Here is a 6,888-nt window from a genome sequence, read left to right as displayed (position 1 = left end):
ATTCAGATTTAATACTTTATTCTCACACCCACACACTATACATCCAAAACTTAACTTTCTGAATTTAAGAATTTAACTAAAAGTCCTAAGTGGGTTTTGGGGAGCAGGATTATATTAAGCATACAGAAAACAACGAGCTTTTGTTTTGGTAAAAGTGAACGGTCATTATTCACCAACATATATCCCACTACATCAGTGATTTAAAGAAGCACAAAAATATACAAAGATTTGGAAGGAGGAAGATGCAGGTCTAAAACCTAGAAGCTACAAATTGTTACAGAGCTGGAGATTTGTCATTGTTAATTTTTTTTCATTGCCACAAAGAATTTTGAAGATGTGAGTACTATGCAGCATATCCTAAACGAAAGGATTCTTAAGTGAGCTGACAAGCAGAAAACATTAGAGAATGGGATGGAAGTAGGAATGAAAAACAAAAAGTTGTATTGCATCTATAAGGACTGAGAGCATTCATGATGCTCTAATAACGATGTACTCTTGAAGCCATGAATGACCTAACATTTCAAGTATGCTTTAAAAATAACATCTGGAAATTCTGAAGATCTCCAAGTTCTGCATTCATTGGTAAACCAGCACATATCTAGTTTCTGGTTTTCCATTTACGGAAGGAGAATGAAAACACATGTGATAAACACCCTAGAACAACATCTCCATATTGGCTGGTCTAGAACACTGCTTTTTTTCCCTTTGCTTTCTTTCTTTTTTTTCTTTTTATAAGGTTTTATAAGGTTGATCCTATTTCCACCAATTCCCCCTCAGGACATGGGACAGCCCTCAAAATGCGGAAAGGAAAGAGGTACTTTTATGCACGTATGGTGGACATGTAAAAAAATTAAAAGTTTTTGGGAAAAAGTTATTAGGGAAACTAATAATTTGATTAATGGTCGAGTGAAAAGAAAGCCTGCATTTTGTTTATTGGGAATTCCACAAAAAAATATGAGTAATAATGACAGGGTTATTTGTCAATATAGTTTTGCTGCTGCAAGAATTGTAATAGCTAAAGTTTGGAAGCAAGTGAATAAACCTTCAATTAGCGACTGGAGAGAGAAATTATGGATGTATATGAGGATGGCCAAATTAACGGAATTCCTACATGGAAAAGATATGGAAGAATTTAAAAAAAACTTGGGCAAAGGCTGCCACATATTGGGATACACTGGCAAAAATGGATTTTACTATTTTAATTACTGAGTTATAGAAACTAGTTTTAATATTTCTATATTTTACTGTTAATAGTGTTGTGGTTCGGGGGGGGGGGGGGGGGAGAGACCCGAATCGTTATTTCAAGAAAACAGTTTATTTGCAGCTGCTGACTCAGAGGCCCTAATGGGCAGAAATCTCTTGAGTCCCGATTGTACTGAGGGAGAGATATTGATCCAAATTCAAGATATGACAACCCATCAACATTCAGGGCAAAGCTGATAGCACTACAGACATAGAGGCGGCAGTATAGGAACAGTTTCACCCAGCTCTTGTTATGGTTTACTGTAACCCTCTGTGACTCTTGCCCCAGTTACTAGCACACAGACACACAGAGATATCCCGCCCAGCAACAAGCTATTCCCTTGCTGTCCTAATACATTTGTGTGTGTGAAGTGCCGTCAAGTCGCAGCCGACTTATGGCGACCCCTTTTGGGGGGTTTTCATGGCAGGAGACTAACAGAGGTGGTTTGCCAGTGCCTTCCTCTGCACAGCAACCCTGGTATTTCTTGGTGGTCTCCCATCCAAATACTAACCAGGGCTGACCCTACTTGGCTTCTGAGATCTGACGAGATCAGGCTAGCCTGGGCCATCCAGGTCAGGGTGGCCTAATACATTTACAGAAAGGAAAAGAGATGATTACAAATTGCTAAATCAGTGGATCTTCCATAGTCAGGGGAAGTCTACCTTGCTGTCTCCACAGATATTTTTAAAACTGTTTATCGACACTTCTTCGGAAGTCGGGTGACGGGTCACTTTTTTATGGTGGGTGGAGGGTCGAGGGGGTATCTTTTTGAACCTTATAATTTTGTAATCGTGAATGTACTAATTAGTATATATAGATACGCTTTTGTATTATCTGGTTTTTTAAAGTTTTTATATTATTATTCTTGTATTTGTTTTGTTTTATGTTATAAAAATCAATAAAAATTAAAAATAAAATAAAAGGTGCCAGCGCCAGTGAGTACAATCACACACACACACAAAACCCCTGGTCCCGAAGACGATAAAATACCTGAAGTGGCAAACACAAGGGAATGGCTTTCGAGGTTAGGCCGTTATTCTCTGTGTCTCCCAGAGTTCTCAGCGGCCGGAGAAGAAGCCGTTGCAACGGCCCAACGGCGCCCCCTCAGAGCTCCCAGGCACGGCCTAGACACAGGAGCGTTTCGGGGCCGCCCGGAAAGCGGGTTTCTCCGTCCCTCCCGCTTCGGACAACCGGCGGGGGAGGCTCGGAAACGGGCGCGGAGGAAACCACGTCGACGCCCTCGCCCGGCCGCGGCCCGAACCCGCAAACGCGAGGAGAAGCCGCGCGCCAACCGTCAACCGCCGCGCTTGGAGCCCCGCCCAGTCGCGCGCCGACGCCCGCGTGCCCGTTGCCATCGTGACCACCCACCGGGCGCGACGTTCTCGCGAGAACTCTTGATCCCCCTGCCTCCTTCGCAGGCCTTTCGCCGCCGCCGCCCCGCGTGGGTTTGTTTGGGGGCTGGGCCGAGCGTGGTGACGACATCAAAGCGCGCCGGATGTTTTTAGGTGGCGGACGAAGGCGGAACGGTGAGTACCGCGGTCTTTCTGGGTTGCTCGGGCCGGAATGAAGCGCTTTTTCCTAGTTCAGTTCGAAGGAAGGAAAGGAGGTTCTTGTAGGTAAAATATTGTCGAAGGCTTTCACGCTCAGAGTTCATTGGTTCTTGTGGGTTATCCGGGCTGTGTGACCGTGGTCTTGGTATTTTCTTTCCTGACGTTTCGCCAGCAGCTGTGGCCGGCATCTTCAGAGAAGTAACACTGAAGGACAGTGTCTTTTCATTCATTCATAAACCTTTAATGGCATATAAGGACAGTGTCTCTCAGTGTCAAGTGTGTAGGAAGAGTTATATATAGTCAGAAAGGGGTTGGGTTTGAGCTGAATCATTGTCCTGCAAAAAGTATCAAAGGTAATGTGCTCATCATTGTCCTGTAAGTATCAAGATAATGTGCTAATGAGGGTGTGGTATGTTAATGTGGAACCATTGTATCCTGAAGTGATCTGTTAATGTGTGAAATCCAAAGCTAATCCGCATGGCTATTGTGGACTTTAGTCTTTGGTAAATGGTTCCATATTAACATACCACACCCTCATTAGCACATTATCTTGATACTTACAGGACAATGATTAGCACATTACCTTTGATAATTTTTTTGCAAGACAATGATTCAGCTCAAACCCAACCCCCTTCTGACTATATATTACTCTTCCTACACACTTGACACTGTCCTTCAGTGTTACTCCTCTGAAGATGCCTGCCACAGCTGCGGGCGAAACGTCAGGAAAGAAAATACCAAGACCACGGTCACACAGCCCGGATAACCTACAAGAACCAATGAACTCTGACCGTGAAAGCCTTCGACAATAGAAAAGAAGGATTTTGTTCCCTCCTAACAGCAGAGGATACACTCGTTAATGGGGAAGAAGTGAAACTCTTTCCACCCGGGGTATCTCCCTGTCCTTCTCCTCCATAGTGTAATCTCTGCCAAAGGGATTTCCCCTAGAAAAGCTATAGAAAGGACACTGTCGCTTGAAGTAATAGAAAAACTTTAGACCCCTGCATGTGGTGGAACTGAAGGAATGATAGTCGTGGCAGACACGGGAGCATATAGATAAGGTGGGTCAATCTATATGCAGAACATATAATTAGGACAGCTGGATTAGATTTAGAGAAAGGTGGAGTGAAAATTGGAGGGAGGAGCATTAATAATTTGAGATATGCTGATAACACTACATTATTGGCAGAAAATAGTGAAGATTTGAAACGACTACTGCTAAAAGTTAAAAGAGATTCCTTTGAAATGTGGTGTTGGAGGAGAGTGTGATGGATTCCGTGGACTGCCAAAAAAACATAGATCAAATCAAGCCTGAACTGACCCTAGAAGCTAAAATGACTAAACTGAGGCTATCGTATTTTGGTCACGTCATGAGATGACAAGAATCACTGGAAAAGACAGTCATGCTAGGATAAGTTGAGGGCAGCAGGAAAAGAGGAAGACCCAACTAGAGATGGATTGACTCAATAAAGGAAGCCACAGCCTTCAATTTGCAAGATCTGAGCAAGGCTGTCAAAGATAGGACATTTTGGAGGACTTTCATTCATAGGGTCGCCATGCGTCGGAAGCGACGGCACTTAACACACACACACGGGGCAACGTTGTGGAGGACTACAGAGACCTAACTTTTTTGTTGTGCTAGTATCAAAGGGCTTTAGATAGATTTCTGACTAATACCTCTCCATCAAGTCATGGTCACTGGAGTGAAAAAAAAAGGACGCTGTAAAATATTTCTAGCTTTAAAACCCATTGACTTTCAAGATGATATCATTTTTAAAAACCTACTGTGTTTCTTCTGTAGCAGATTTGGGACAAAAAACATAGTTTATTTCTAATAATATCCTTTTTATTTGGACGGACCAATATATCACAAAATAAAGAGCACAAGTTTTCAGTTTCCCCCAAACACTCCAAGCTTGCTATTAAGTGCATGTTGGCAGATTCCAGAAGCTGTTGTTTCTAATAGGGATGTGCTAAAATGAATAACATGAATGCCCACTGAGAGCATAATGAGTTCCAGGAATGCCAGTTAACTTCCAGTGGCACAATTGAAATACATTACAGCACACAAAAGTTGCAAAGAAACTGAGGTAGGGGTTTAAAGAATCCTGCTCTCGGGACTGGAACGATGGTCCCAGGGACTAGATAAACTGATCTGGGAATGGAATGACAGCCCCCACAGTGGAATGATGGCCTCATTCCAGTGTGGTGTAGTGGTTGGAGCAGTGGAGTCTGATCTGGAGAACTTGGTTTGATTCCCCACTCCTACACAGGAAGCCAGCTGGGTGACCCTGGGCAAGTTACAGCTCTGTTAGAGCTCTCTCAACCCCACCTACCTCACAGGGTGTCTGTTGAGGGGAAGGGAAGGTAAAGCCAGTTTGAGTCTCCCTTAAGTGGTAGAGAAAGTTGGCATATAAAAACCAACTCTTCTTCTCTGGGATCACAGACTGCTGTGGGACTGGAATGACAGGCCCCAGTGGAATGATGGTCTCTGGAACAGTCATGCCACCCCCAAGGACCGTCGTTCCATTCTGGTGGTTGTCTTTCCAGTCCTAGAACACTTATTCCATTCCTAATGACTTTCATTCCACTTTGGGGGCTTGCATTCCAGTCCCAGAACTCTTGGGGCTGTCATCCCAGTCCCAAAGCAGTTTATCTAGGCCCAGGGACTGTCATTCCAGTCTTCAGAGCAGGATTCTTGAAATCCCTTCCACACTTTATTTGCAATTTTTGTGCTGTAATGTATTTCAGTGGAGCCATTGCAAGTCAGTTGGCATTCCTGACTCTCATTATATCAAAATGGGGTTCAGGCATATCCCTTTTTACCAGTGGGCATTCTGGTCATTTTTTTTTAGTACACCCCTTCATAATAGCTGTCACAACACTGTCATATGTAGCCCTAGCAGTGCTCATCTCTCTAGAATAGTCAGGAACGATAATGTCTTTCCTTTTATCCCTTAGAAGCTCCTTGATCAATTGATCTTGAGCAGCATATATCTAGTGTTGGAGGGATATAAGGACTGAAACCAATCTTGCCACTGACAATGTAGCCTTGGGGTCCCTATCACTTAGTAAAAAAGGCATTATGTCAGTCACAGAGGCATTGGATTTGTATATTAAAAGGGGGAAATATAGTGCGATGGAAGTTCCTCGTAAAAGCGCATTCCAAAAGGGCATGGGCTAATGAGTCAATAGAGCCAGAAGAGCAAGGGCAGATCCTGTCTGAGTATGGTATATTCAGAATTCTGCCCTGCATTACCATAGAAGGGTTAGCATTCAATCTAGCGGAACGATAATGTGAGAATTTACTTAGATAAGTCTTAATAAGCTTAACATACAAAAAGATAGATCTAGGATATGTATGGTGGGAATCAAGATGTAAAATTTCTAGACATATTGAAGTCATGAGGGAAAGAACGCCAGAAATTGTAGGAAAAATCAAAATATGCAATAAATTTTGTATCAAACTTAAAACTTATTTCACTGCTTTTACAACAACCTAGTATATAAAATTGTGCTACTTGATATTTTTATGAAATATAAATGCATTAGTTTTTTCTACAATCCAGATTGTAAATATGCACAATACTAGAAAGAACTGCAAACAGCTGCACTGTATGCTATTTTAACACATGCATCTTGCCATCTGAAAAGTATGAAAAAAATGCAAATTGCAAATGTTTTGTAACAAACAAAATCAAGTATTATTTGGACTGAAGCATTCTCATACAGTCACAATAGGAGCATATTTAGATACCAAGTTAACCATGATATTGAAGACATTGAAATGGTGGACAATGTTTAAACAGTAAACATCCTTGAAAATATTAATTTCATCTCCAGCAGGTCAAAAGGACAGTAGACTTTAGTTTTTCTGACTCCACCAAACTGTATCATAGTCACCTGAGGAAAGAAAAAGCAATCCACAAACAAAGAAGGCCCTGTCTGCTCGTTTCATGAAGAAGGCAGCACCTTCCTTGTAAAGGAATGCATCTTGGATTTGAGTGTTGCATGTGCTACAGTATATACAGGAATTTTCTAATGTTGTTGATTGTCTTAACATTTAAAATAAGTCTTCATTCTACACATTTTGAG

The sequence above is a fragment of the Euleptes europaea genome, chromosome 16 (assembly GCF_029931775.1).
Source record: "Euleptes europaea isolate rEulEur1 chromosome 16, rEulEur1.hap1, whole genome shotgun sequence".
Taxonomy (NCBI): domain Eukaryota; kingdom Metazoa; phylum Chordata; class Lepidosauria; order Squamata; family Sphaerodactylidae; genus Euleptes; species Euleptes europaea.
This window is presented reverse-complemented; position numbering follows the sequence as displayed.